Raw genomic sequence first — 14,842 nt, forward strand, 5'->3', positions numbered from 1 at the left:
GGAATTTAACATGGGAAAAAAAAATCGTGGGCAACTCTAGCCTCAAGGGGAATTGAACATGGGATTTTTTAAAATTTTTTTTTAAAAATATTTTTTTTTAAAAAAAAGGGTAGGCAATTGAAATTCATTCTCTTTTCGAGAAATATGGGTGGCCCTGAAAAGGGCCTTTGGGTTTATGTTAATGTATCCATTAACATAAAGGGCATCTGCGGCATCTTCTTGTCCTCAAGCTGCGTCTTACTCGAGGGCCATAAATCAGTGTCCTCTTGAGGCAACCTTGTCTTTCTACGTACACTCTTCGTATCCACAGACTGGTGTCTGACTTGTCGACAACGGTCCACTTGGACCGGACATACGTGAGCATGTCCGTCCTAAACATCATGGAAGACACAAGGGTGGATGATTAGACTGTGGTCCACATCTTGAAGCGACGAGAACAGGTGAATCAATGCAGTGAACTGCGCTTATTTATAGGTAGAGGAAGGATTGAAACGGATTGAGTTCATTCACCAATCCTAACACGCGTTACAAAATTCAGTCAGCCCGCATCCAATCCGAAGAGAGCAGTCTGTGACGTCACGTGGTCTATATAGATTCGCTAGCGCTTGTGTGCAGTCAATCTATGCGACAGTGATTCAACATGACGGAAACTCAGAAAACGATCAATTGGGGTGCACCAGCAGGGTAGACTGCCCAAGGGAACCCGGACTTACTTTCAGAAGAGGTGAATTGGGATTTTGTGGATTTTCTTACCTCGCAAGAATTTGTTCCGGAACCTTCGTTACCTTCTTCATTACCGCAAGTGGAGAATTTTAGACAGAGACAGAAAGAAGAATTGGAGAAATTTATACAACGACAAAAGGAAGCGGAACAAGCTTTTCTCCTACAACAGCAGCAAGAAGAAGAGGTAAGAAAAAAAACAACAGCAACAACAGCAAGAAGAAGTAGCAGCAAAGAAACAAGAGGGTGAAAATCAAACGGTCACGGTACTGTCGGACATTTTAGCGGAGTTAAGGAGTCTGAAACAAATGTATCAGACTTCTTTATTACGACCGAAGAGAATACGACCTTCCCGAGCTAAACACGTCAACCCTATGACTAAGCCTACCGTACCACCCTTAGTGATTTCAACCCAATCATCATCATCAACATTACGCAGTCCAGAAGTAGGCCTTGGCCGTGGCAAAGGCTTAAGGCAGTTAAAGTTGATTGCTTAAACTCACCCCTACACCAAAAAAGGCCCTTTTCAGGGCCACCCACATTTCTCGAAAAGAGATAGCCTTTCAATTTTGCCAATAACTCAAAAAAAAAAACAACATTTTACCCTTATAGTACGTGTCTTTGTATGAGTGCGTGAGTGTACGATCTTATTTTAAAATCATAACTCAAAGACACTTACCTTATATAATTAATTTATTCTTTTATCCATTGTTACAATCCAATTCACAATTCACAACAGAACACTTTAAAAAAAAGTTCATTGACTTCTTCTTTCTCCTTGTTTAGTCTGTCTGTTTTTTAAATTTCTTCACCGTCTTTTCCTTATTTTCTTCCCTTCTTCTTTTCTTCTCCTGTTTCTTTGCCTCTTGTAAATAGAATTGTCTTCTTTCTTCCTCTTCTTCCTCTGAAGAATCCCTCTCTTCCTCTGAAGAATTCCTCTCTTCTTCTGAAGAATTCCTCTTTTCTTCTGACTCCTCTTGTTTCTTTTTTGGGCAATCTGGAGACCAATGTCCTTTTTCTTGACAATAATAACAGGTATCTTGACTTTTGTCTTTTTTAGCCCCTTTTTTTCTTTTTTGACGGTCTGGACACTCTGAAGACCAATGCCCTTTCTTTTGACAGATATAGCAAGTATCCTGACTTTTATCTCGAAAGGAAGGAGAGTAGTCCGTGGGCTGGTCTGAAGAGAATTTTCTAATGACCCCTCGCAAAGCTCTGACGAAACGTTCGATTTGGCTAGTCTCTTCCATCGTTGTGCTCGGCTTGAGAGTGAAATGAATAGTGAAAGGACAAGACACACACCCTTTTATATATGCTGGTCTGCTATGACTATAAATTAGTCTATGGTGTTTAAACTTGATTCATTTGACGTTTTGCAATCAAGATGAAACGATCCTATTCATTCGAGAAGAAAGAAGAAGAAGAAAGTAAGAGGCAGAAACGTGATCTATCGCCTCGTACCAGGGCTGAAATCTTGGCACAAATTCATGCCAGTGATTTTGAAGAGGACATGAGTGAACCAGAATCCGAACCCTCTAAACCAAGTTCACCACCCTTAGTCAACCCTGAAAAATACTAGTCCATTCGAGAGACGGAAAAGCGCTCCTCTAGAAAATTTAGAACCACGGCTTACAAATACACAGTGAAGTTTAAAGATTTCAAGGCTGAAGTGCCGTTAGAGAAAGCAGAAGTGTTTATCACTGGGGTGTGGGATTCTTTGCTCACCGCACTCAAGCGACAATGTCAACCCAAAGAAGACGAACGCTTGAGACTTTCCATACAACACGACAGCTTGAAATCCCCTGTTTGGATCGAGTTTAGCACCCCTGCAGAATTGACTGCTTCCAAAGTCATGGACAAGATTCAACACGTGCAACAATCTAATGATCAGTTTGACATCACCGATGGTAAAGCCACACTGGACATGACCCACGTCTCTCCTCCTCAAGGGACTGGACGCAAAAAGGTCTTATTGGTGGACGACCTTCGCAACACCAAAACAAGTCTCGTCCGAATTAACAACCCTCATGACCAGATGTGTTTATAGCCCGAGTCATCGTGGTTGGACGAACCTATGCCAACAAGAACGACACGGCAGAATGGAAAAGAGCCTGGAAAACTATTCGACAATCGGACCGAGCCAAACAACGAAACGAAGCAGAACTCCTGTTACAACAAGCCGGACTGTCCAAAGACACACCCTCTGGCATTAATGAGATGCAAAAATTGCAAGATGCCCTAGCTCCACGATACACCTTGAAAGTGCACCCTCAAGAAATGCGCGGGCCTCTGTTGTTTCGAGGCCAAGATTTTAAGGACGGAAAATACATTCATGTTTATTATCACGATGACCATTTCGATACTATTACCAGTATCACTGCATTCCTGGGATACAGTTATTACTGTGAGAAATGTGACTATGGTTATAATAATCGAGAGCAACACAAGCATTGTGGATGGAAATGCCCAGGATGTTTGGAATCTCCACCCTGTCTGAGTGAAGGACCAGTGCCTTGTTCAACTTGTCTGCGCACGTTTGTCAGCCCTACCTGTTACCAACAACATTTGAAAACACAAGGTTCACAGAAGAAATGTGCTTGTCAACTCCTGAGATTGTGCCCTACCTGTGGACAAGGCATACTTACCAATAATGCCAAGGCACACGTATGTCGAGGAAAGAAAAAATGTCACATTTGTCACCACATCGTGGACTTGGAACACCAATGCTACGTGCAAAAATACCAACCCCAACCAGAGAAAGAGGACGGTCACAAGAAGAAAGGCAATTTCATCTTTTTTGATTTCGAATGCATGCAAGAGACCGATATTCACATTCCTAATTTCTGCGTGGCTCATCGAACGTGCGAGAAGTGCATTCAAGAACCTATCTTCAGTCATTGCCCTCACTGCAGCAAGATTCCTGGAGGGCGTGAAAAAATCTTTCGGGGACCGAACACGTTAGCCGATTTTGCACAATGGGTCTTAGACCCCATCGACAAGACGTGGAGCCAAGAGGACATCGAACGTTACGGAGATTGTCATCGTCATGCCACGGTGATGGCTCACAATTTCTCCGGATACGATGGACAGTTTCTTTTGAGGTACTATACGGAACAAGGCACCGAGCGTCCTAAAGTGACTTTGAACGGAGCCAAAATCATTTTCATGCAAGTGGGACAAGTACAGTTTAAAGATTCGATGAGCTATTTGGCCATGCCTTTGAGTCGAATGCCTAAAACGTTTGGAATGACAGAAATGGCTAAAGGGTACTTTCCACACTTTTTCAATACGGAAGCCAATCAACACGCCGTCCTACCCCATTTACCTGAGGCTCACTATTACGACCCCGACAACATGCGTACCGAACAACGAGAAGCTTTCTACGCTTGGTACCAGGCTCACACCTCGGACCCTTTCGACTTTCAGGAAGAAATGCTAAAGTATTGTCGTTCCGACGTGGACATTTTACGGCGTTGCTGTGGAAAATTTCGAGAACTGTTTATGGAACACGGAGGGGTCGATCCTTTGAAAGAAGCTTGCACCATTGCCAAAGCGTGTTCCTTAGTGTATCGACAACGATTCATGCCTGAAAACACCGTGGCTGTCATCAGCCCTCAAACGACCAACTTTGTCAAACGTCAATACTCGGTCAAAGCCCTACGTTGGTTACATTACTTGTGCGACAAGGAAGACAAGTGGATTGAGCATGCCCGCAACGGAGGGGGTGAAAAGACCATCGGAACGTATTCGGTCGATGGCTGGGACTTAGAAAACCCCAAGATCGTGTACGAGTTTAACGGTTGCTTATTTCACGGATGTCCCGTCTGTTACCCTGACCGTAGCACTAAAAATCAGTTTTTACAACGAACCATGGAAGACTTGTACCAGGACACATGTCAGCGGCGCTTAAAGTTGGAACAGCAAGGATACCAAGTGGTGAAAATGTGGGAACACGAGTACGATCACCGTATGAAAACCGATCCCGAGTTTAAACGCCTCGTGGAAAGTTACCAGTTCATGGACCCGCTGAACCCGAGGGATAGTTTGTACGGAGGAAGGACCAATGCCACCTGTTTGCTGTACCAAGCCGACGAAGAGAAAGGAGAAGAAATCAAATACTTGGACGTGTGTTCGCTGTATCCCTACGTCTACAAATATTGTCGCTTTCCTGTAGGGTACCCACAATTGCTGACGGAACACATCGACCTGAAAAACATTCGACAATACGAAGGCTTGATCAAGTGTAAAGTTTTGCCTCCCACGAACCTATACCATCCCGTCTTACCTCACCATTGTCAAGGCAAACTGATGTTTCCATTGTGCCGTACTTGTGCCGAAACGTGCAACCAAGACCAGCCTTGCCATCACACCCAGGAAGAACGTGCCTTGACGTGAACCTGGGTCAGCGTAGAATTGTTCAAAGCTCTGGACATGGGATACCAACTGTTAGAAGTGTACGAAATTTGCCACTTTCCCAAGACACAACAATACCACAAGGGTGACCCCAGTCAGAAAGGCATTTTCGCCGACTACGTGGATGCCTTTTTGAAACTGAAGCAAGAAGCCAGCGGCTATCCGTCCTGGTGTCACACTCCCGAAGACCAAATACAATTCAAAGAGAAATACTATGAACAAGAAGGCATCTCTTTAGACCACATCGAGAAAAACGAAGGCAGGCGATCGTTTGCCAAAGTGATGTTAAATTGCTTGTGGGGTAAAATGGCACAACGACCGTGTTTACCCAAGACGGAATATTTGACAGAACCTTCCCGCTACTTCCAGATGATTCACGACAAAACCAAATACATGAAACACGTGGACGTCGTTCTAGAGGATTTGATCTTGGTCAATTACGAAGAAGATCTGGACTTTGTACAAGACGACCCTTTTGGAAATGTCATCATTGCGGCTTACGTGACAGCCCATGCTCGCTTAAAATTGTACGAAGCTTTAGAACTCTTAGGAGAACGCGTCCTGTACTTTGACACGGACAGTTGCATTTACATCCATCACCCGAGTCAACAGCACCCTGACATCGAAGGAGACCGTTTAGGAGCCTGGACAGACGAGCATCCCGGCGACAAGATTCTAAGTTTCGTCAGTGGCGGTCCCAAAAATTACGGCTACGAATACCGGGACAAACAAGGAGAAGTGCACACGACGTGCAAAGTGAAAGGACTGACTCTGAATTATCGTACCAGTCGAGTGGTCAACTTTGGGGTATTGAAAGAAGCCTTGCAATCTGGAGAGGATGCAAACTTTAAAGTGACCACCTATCAACCAAACAAGATTGTACGTTTACCCACTCACCACATTGTCAGTCGACCCCTGGAAAAAGTCTATCAAATCGTGTACCAGAAGCGAGTGCGACTTCCCAATCATTTCACCTTACCGTATGGACACGTCGGTATTGGTCTGTATATAAAAAAAGGAACCCTAGGCAAGATCGATAGTTCATTGTGACTACCAAGACCGAGCGAACAAGATGAATACTTTCAGAGAAACACAAAACAAGTTGTTTAGAAAGGCACAATTCAAGTGTGGGGCTTCTGAAGTGGAATGCGATTGTGAGCCTTGCGATGGGTATAATGCTGTACGTTGTGACCTTAGCGATGCCGTAAAGCATCATGGGAACTTTAGTGTCACTACCCCTATCATGGAAAGGGATGCTGTGCGTGTCAAACCTGAGGGATGCGAAAGTGATGCCGCTCGTCCTCTTGGACATTTTACTGGGTTTCGTTTTAAAGGGGAATGTTCACCTTCACGGCTACCCCCCTACGGATGTCATCCAGCCCTGAGCAAACTCCTGTCCATGTCACTCAACCCTCATCGAAACGAACCTGTGAAAGACGAATATTCGTTTCCTGTGCGTTTGTCGGAATACTGCGACTTTGAAAATCGTCTTCAATCGTTCAAAGGAAAATGGCCTAAGTATCTGGGAGGACCGACCCCCGAAGAATTAGCCAGAGCCGGATTTTTCTACTTGGGCGAAGGAGATAAAGTCAAGTGCTTCAGTTGCAGTGTGTCACTTCATTACTGGGAACCGCAAGATTCGGCCTACGTAGAACATGCTCGATGGTCACCGAATTGTCATTACTTACCCTTAGTGGGACCGAGACATTGAAGTAACTTACCATAATCTGTTCATGGATACTTTGCTAGAGAACATTCGTGCTTTGCCTGTGGAGTTGAGAGAATGCATTTACCGAGAGCTGGTCAAAATACAAGTGAAACGTAAAGAACAATTGCATCCGTTACGTCACCGGTGTTTGAACCACTGGTACCTGAATGCTATACAAGGACTGATTGAGTTGAAAGTGTTCCATTGGACAGACATTGATCAACGACCCCTGGTTTTAAAAAGGAATGGTTTTGTATTGACGATTCTATCTACTACATTGTAAACGTACTGCATCGAATCCCAGAGGAAGAGTTAATGAATTACCAACATCTTGTACGCAATGTCAACTTGGTGAAAGAGGAAACTTCTGAACGAATTGTAACGTGTAAATTAGTAACTAAACGATTTAGATTCGACAATGAATTAAAACCATGTCTGTGCAAACAGTACATGTCTTGTGTCAGACCAAAGAGGATTTAGTATGACCTATTCATGGATACTTTGCTAGAGAACATTCGTGCTTTGCCTGTGGAGTTGAGAGAACGCATTTACCGAGAACTGATTAAAATACAAGTGAAACGCAAACGCAAAGTTATGCAACCGTTTTTAAATTATGCTCTGTTCCAAAGTATAAGAAGACTGATTATGAGTGGATATTACATCAGGCACAAAGGTAAACGAGGCTATTGGCCACCACCCAATGATTCCAAAAACAGTGTATATACTTATGGATACTTTACAAGAGAACATTTTGGGCTTGCCTGTGGAGTTGAGAGAAAGGATTTACCGAGAACTGGTCAAAATACAAGTGAAACGTAAAGAACAATTGCATCCGTTACGCCACCAGATCTTTAACCACTGGTACCTGAATGGTATAAGAGGACTGATTCGTCAGAAATTTTTTCAGTGGTCAGACCTTGTTGAACACTTTCAGTTTGTGAATGATGATGAACTAGACGTTCGTAATTTTGGTTTCTTCGAGATTCACTTACTGCAACGTATTGAGGAAGACGAGTTAAAGGATTACCAACATTTGTTACATGGAATCTGCTTAGAGAAAGACGAAACATCTAGACAAACTCTGACGTTTCAGTTACAGTATGTAACATTTAAATTCCCTACTGGAGAACGAACATGTCTAGTTAGAAATTACCTTTATTGCTTTCGAAACAAAGAGACTATAAAATCAAGTTGCAATGCCACGGATTATGTCACATATTATTGAACAGATTCCGTGGAAGGAACTCAATGACCATATTCAAACCGTGGATCATTACGATCGATTATTACAAGAACTGTATCCATTCAATTTGGGTCGACAAGTGGTGTGTGTCTTAGTGACTTGTTTTCTGGGATTTCGTTTACCAGCCGATTCTTTGTGGACTCTTTACGATCAGTACTTACCATACCCCCATGACCTTAAATGGTCACGAAAAACACCTTTTGCTCAAAGCCTTGCGTTTTCATCTGGATACTTCTCGACCTCTACGGGAAAAAAAGATTCGTCAACTTTTAGCTACCCAGGACGTGTATGACGATGTGTGTGTAGCTTGTGATTTACACCCCCTTTTATTCTTGTACTTAAGCCTTTGGCTTTTATGTATTTTTGTCTTTCGTATTCATGTTTGAAAAAACATTCAATAAACGTGTTCTGAAAAAAGTATATAAACTCTTGTCTTGTTTGTTTTCGTGTCACAAGTGACATTCCTCACACAATGGCTACCTCTGCTGTCTCTGCTCCCTCTTCCTCTACTGTCAAAGTCATCGACGAACACTTAGATCATGCCAGTTGGGAGGCTTTTTATCTTCGCCATCCCTTTAACATGCTCATTGCTGGACCTAGCGGTACAGGCAAAACCGAATTCGTCAAACGTTTGATGGAACATAAACATCATTTGCTCGATCGGCCACCTCAACGGATCGTGTGGTGTTATAAAGAGTGGCAATCGGCGTACAGCCTCTTGCGAGAAAGTCAAGGCGATTCCATCGTGTTTGTGGAAGGCATTCCTAAAGAAGACGACGGCATCGTTTCTGACTCCCGTCAAACCCATTTGGTCATTTTTGACGACATGTTAGGAGAAGACGAAGAAGAAATTAAACTGTGGTTCACGCTCAAAGGGCATCACCGTAATGGCAGTGTCGTTTACATCACCCAAAATTTATTTCAACAAAGTAAAGCCCATCGCACCATCAGTCTCAATGCGCATTACGTGGTCTTGTTTAAAAGCCCTCGAGATAAATCGCAAGTGTAAGTCTTAGCCAAACAGTTAGGAACGCCTTGGCTGACTCAGGCGTACGACGATGCCACTCAAACACCACACGCCTATTTACTCGTCGATTTGAAACCTACGACCCCCGAGGATTTGCGATTTCGTACCCACTTGTTTCACCACTGGGGCCAAGACGGAGGGCCTGTCCTGTACACGTTTCGTCCTCGACTTAATTTCACTCCACATAAAAAAATCTATAAAAACCTCAGACCCTTTTCGTCTGTCTCACACACAGTGTGAACATGACGTCCCTTCAGTCGCATCTTCCCGTCAAATTGATTCGTGCCTTGTATGGCATCAGTCGAGAAACAAATCCACAAATACGAGCTCGTGTCTTAGAAGCTAGTCTCAAAGAAGTCTTACGATGGTTCACGGTGACGGCACGTCAAATACTCCAAGGAATCATTTAGATTACTCATCAAACCAAACGCTTTTTCGATCGAAACAAAGTCGCTTTGGTCCAACTGGCCGATCCCCGCATCGACACTCAAACCAAAAAACAAATCATTTTGAAACCTGGAGGGAACGGTACTCTAGGAGGGGTCATCATTCCCTCTCTCTTAAGATGGGATCCTAATGCCCCCAAAGTTATCCCCAAGAAAAAAGTCAAACCAAGCTCCAAGACGAAGAAAAAGACCAGGTCCCCAAGGAGAACTTCTCCAGTGGCGGGAGCCTCCTCTTACCAGACGCCACCCCGGAAAAAGAAACAGAGAAAAAGTCCCCAGAAAAAGAAAAGTCCACAGAAGAAAACTAGTCGCAAGAGAGGCACTTCTTCGGCCAGGACGCAACCTTACACTCGCAAACCACGACCTGCCACGGCAGTGACTGTGTCTCCGGCAGCCTCACGTTCATCCACTTCTCCGTTGATGACACCAGGAACTGAAGAGTACTTGGAGACGTTGATCACACCAAGAACTTCTCCGTTGATGACTCCAAAAAGAACTTCCCCAGTGGTAGGACCCTCCAATTTAGTGGCAGTGGCTGCTGCTCACAAAGTACCTTCTCCCAAAATCAAAGTCCATGAAAGATCGGGCATGTTCCAAAGTTTACTGGATTTGTCCAAGCAAGAACTGGCTCGATTTAGTCCGTTGCGTACCCCTCCACGACGTGTCATGCCTGTCCTCAAACTAATACGACGTAAAGACAATCAATGGCGACGCGTTCCAGTATAAAAAAAGACCTGTGACCAAGTCGGGGGTATCAGTGCTTTTTTGGTGCTCCTGAAGACTCAAAGATGTCACCCTCCAGAAAACCCCAAGGAAAGAAAAGGAAAGGACTACCACCACGTTTAGTCAAACATGGGGACATGTTATCTGTCCTGTCCAAAGCTTCTCCACCCCTACGAAAAAAAAACTCATTCAATCAGCCTCCAAAGAGGTCATCGATAGCGTGTGCGAATGTTGTTTGAACGTCTTGAAAGGCACGATCCCTTTGTCCAAACACCAGAAACAATGCTTAAGCAAACATCGTCACGTTCTTCGCCAAATGGTTCAAAAGAAAATTCCCATTCGTCAAAAGAAGAAGATGTTGGTCCAACGTGGAGGCATTTTACCCCTCTTGTTAGGCCCCATACTGAAAGGAGTCTTGGGAACCATGTTGGGAGGACTGGTGGGAGCAAGATAAAAAGACCTTTGGAAGTCCCAAGATCTCAGAATCGACCCCTGACAACCCCATGGAAGGACGAAAACTAGCTTTAGTGCCTTACAAACGATGGATGGAATACCATCGGTGGCAAGAACAACGCACCCCGCATTTACCTCCCAATCCCAATTTGAGCGAAATGTCCTAGTTACAACACGAATTGCAGTCCTTGATGGATCGCCAAGATTTGTCCGAAACAGAAAAATCGCAAAAGTACGGTCAACTCTTGCAACGACTGCAACTCTTTCACAAGAAAGCTTTAGACGAAACAGCTCTACCCACTCTGAAAGATTTTAAGACCCTGATGAAAAGTCCAGCACCATCACCAGTACCAATACCAGTACCAGTACCACCACTACCAGTGACCAAGACAGAAAAAGGAAAAGGAGAAGAAGAAGAAGAAGGGTTTCAAACTCCACCAGAAAAAGTACGCAAGTTAACAACACCACCTACCTCCAGAATTGGATGGATTAAAAAGATGATGGCCACCCCTTCTTCATCACAAGAGAAAAAGAAAGTGAAGACAGAAGTGAAGACAGAAGTGAAACAAGAACCGATATCCCCCGCTCAGACATCCTCCTCTTCAACACCTATTGCTGGTCGCACACGCAAAGCATTGGAATCCAAGAAAATACCCCAAGAGAAAAAGAGTAGCATCCTCCAAGAGTGGGTGTCTTATTAACACACCAACCAACACAAAAAAATGGAAAAAGTCTTAGCCAGCATTTACTACGATCCCTCCCATCCTGCAGGTTACGCAGGAGTTCAAAAATTGTATCGTGCTGCCAAAACGCGACTGAAAAGTCTCTGTTTACCTCAAGTGCAACGATGGTTACAAGAACAAGCTACCTACACTTTACACAAACCCATTCGACGCAAGTTTGCCAGAAGTCGCACCCGAGTGGAAGGCATCGATCATCAATGGCAAGCCGATTTAGCCGATGTCTCTCATTTGGCCAGCTACAATCGTGGTTACAAATATTTGTTTTGTGTCATCGACGTCTTTTCCAAATTTGCCTGGGTCGTGCCCTTGACTTCCAAATCGAGCAGCGAGTTAGTGCGAGCCCTGCAACGGGTGTTGAAACAAAGCGGTCGTCACCCTCTTCGATGGCAAAAGGACAAAGGCACCGAATTTCTGAACCAAGCTTTCCAAAAAGAACTAAAGAAACGTGACATTCATTTTTTTACCACCGAGAATCCTGAAACCAAAGCCAGCATCGTGGAACGTTTTCAACGCTCTTTGAAAGAATGCATGTGGAAATATTTTACGCATCACCACACTCTGAAGTACATCGACATCTTACCGCACCTGGTGCAAGCGTACAACCAATCTTACCATCGAAGCATCGGACGTGCCCCGCAAGACGTGACTCCCGAGAACGAAGTGTTGGTGTTTGAGCGCCTGTTTGGTACGTCCCCGACGAGGGCTGTCCCCAAGAAAAGTGGAGACTTGGCCGTAGCAGATTGGGTGCGCATTGACAAAACCAAACGCACTTTCGACAAAGGTTACTTACCTAACTGGACGACCGAATTGTTTCACGTCACTGGACGAGTGCATGGCCGTCATCCTACCGTCTATAAATTGGAAGACATGAACGGAGAAGTGCTCAAAGGAACGTTTTATTTGCCCGAATTACAACGTGTCACCAAAAAAGAAGACGACGTGTACGACATCGAAAGCATTCTCGAACGCAGAACCCGTAAAGTGGGCAAACGACGTGTCAAAGAAGTCAAAGTACGTTGGAAAGGATATCCACCCAGTTTTGATTCTTGGATCGAGGCTTCGCAAGTCATCGACTATAAAAAGAAGTGACCATCATGCCGTTTCACACAGACGCAGCTACGTCGACCACTCCTCCTTCACCTAGTTCTTCTGTGCAAGATTTACAAAAACAACCCTTGTGGGTGTGGTGTGGAGAACGTGTGCCTAAAACGCAAATCGTTTTTTTCTGTCAAATCTTCGTTTTGTATTGTGTCATCGGGGCAGCCATTGCCAATTTGAGTTTGCAACAAGGAGACAAACAATTGTGGACCATTTTATTGAGCAGTTGCATCGGTTACCTGCTTCCCAATCCCTCCCTGAAATTCTCCTCGAACGGGAACCACGGGAACCTTGTGTCCAGTGCCAGTGCCAGTCACCACTCCAACAACAATCACAACCAGAACCCCATTTTGGGCGGAGACACGCTTCTGACGTCCAGTAACCCCTCGGACAGCCACAGAACTCTGGAATTATGAGTCACCAAAACCAATTTTACTTAACTTTACCCAGTGACAGTTCCATGGAGGTGTTTCCCAACAACATGTTGTGCTGTTACACGGCTAAATTACCTCAGGCCATCCAGTTAGATCACGAAGCCCTTTGGGAGGTGGCTTTAGTAGAAATGATTCACCCTACACAAATCCAAAACATCACTGAAAAGCAAAACACTTTTGAGGTCGAAATCCTGAACCAACAATTACAAAACTACATTAATGACATCAACGAGTTTTCAGGGATCACAAGACCAGCCAGCAATCCAGCCTTCAGTATCTACACCTTGAAAATTACAGCAGGGTTTTATTTTAGTGGCCAACATTTGGTGGACACTATTGCGGACAGGTTCGACTTAGCCTTTGGCAAAACCCTGAACAAACTAAATAAACGTGTCACCCTGGAGTACCATAAAGTGGCTCGTCGCTTACTGATGAAATTTCAGGATACCCAAATGTTGTCCTTCAGGTTCAATGGTTGTTTGTTTGAAATTTTGGGTGGACATCCAACAATGGTCGCAAACAATTGGAGCCCCAAGATCAACAATAATATGGATTTTTACAGAGCTTTTGGAAAACCGGTAGAACTGAACCAAGGACTGAATCTGATGTTTGTGTACTCCGATGTGGTGGAGTATAACGTGGTGGGACACACCTCCGTACCGTTACTGCGTGTCATTCCTTTCAAAGTGGATAGTACCACAACCAGTGACCAGGAAGGTGGAAACACCTATCACGTCCACCGGGAATTTGTACATCCTCACTATTTGCCTGTCAGCAAGTCGTATTTGGACACGGTCAACATTGCTATAAAAGGAGATCTGGGACAAAATATTCCATTCACCAAAGGAAAAGTCACGGTGAAACTCCATTTTCGAAAACGGTTTTCTCACGACTCGTAAGTCATGTATCCAGTGTACCGAGGGGTTGCACGACAGCGAGGACACGGTTTAGGAGATATGTTAAAATCGGCCTTTCATTCGGTGGCCCCGGTGTTGAAACCGATGGTGACACGCGGATTGCACGCCTTAAAAGATGCGGCACTGACGCAAGGCAAAGAATTTCTCCAAAATGTCATCATCGACAAACAAAACCCTAAAGAAACCTTCATGAGGGCAGGCAAAAATGTCTTGCTGCAAACGGGCAAAGACCTTTTGGGCCGCCGAGACACACCTATAAATGCCCTGCACGCTACCGAGTCAAGCATTCAGCAAGGACAAGGCAGAAAGAGACGACGAAGAAAACACCCTTTCACCAGACTTCAAGCTAGAAAGGCCAAGAAAAGAAGAACCGTTCGAGACTTAGACGTTTTCGATTATTGAGAAAGAGACAAAAAAATGATGCACCGAGAGTCTTGCGTTTGTTCCAAGTCGGAACTGGATCTGTTTGCCATGCCACCTACCATGATGACGATGCAAGAATCCCAATGGGTGGAATTTCACCCTGTCTCCTCTTTGACGGATTCCGCTCCCATCGAGTTTGAAATCAAAGGACAGCCCGAAGATTACATCGATCTGAATAGCAGTTACTTGTACCTGAAAGTCAAAGTTCTAGATAAGGATAATGGTGAAGTAGGAGACAGCGAGAATATAGCTCCCGTCAACAATTTCATGCATTCCTTGTTCAGCTCAGTGGACTTGTACTTGAATAACAAACTGGTCAGCAGTAGCATGGATACTTACCCTTACCGTGCCTACCTGGAAAATCTCTTGACGTACGGAATAGATGCCAAGAATACTCATCTCAATGCTTGTGTGCTATGGGAACCTGACGAAGCGAACAAGTTTGACGCATTTGACAATGACGGCTTTGAGGAAAGACAAAAGAAAATCACAGT

Source organism: Sinohyriopsis cumingii, chromosome 2, assembly GCF_028554795.1.
Source record: "Sinohyriopsis cumingii isolate HCF-2022 chromosome 2, ASM2855479v2, whole genome shotgun sequence".
Lineage (NCBI taxonomy): Eukaryota > Metazoa > Mollusca > Bivalvia > Unionida > Unionidae > Sinohyriopsis > Sinohyriopsis cumingii.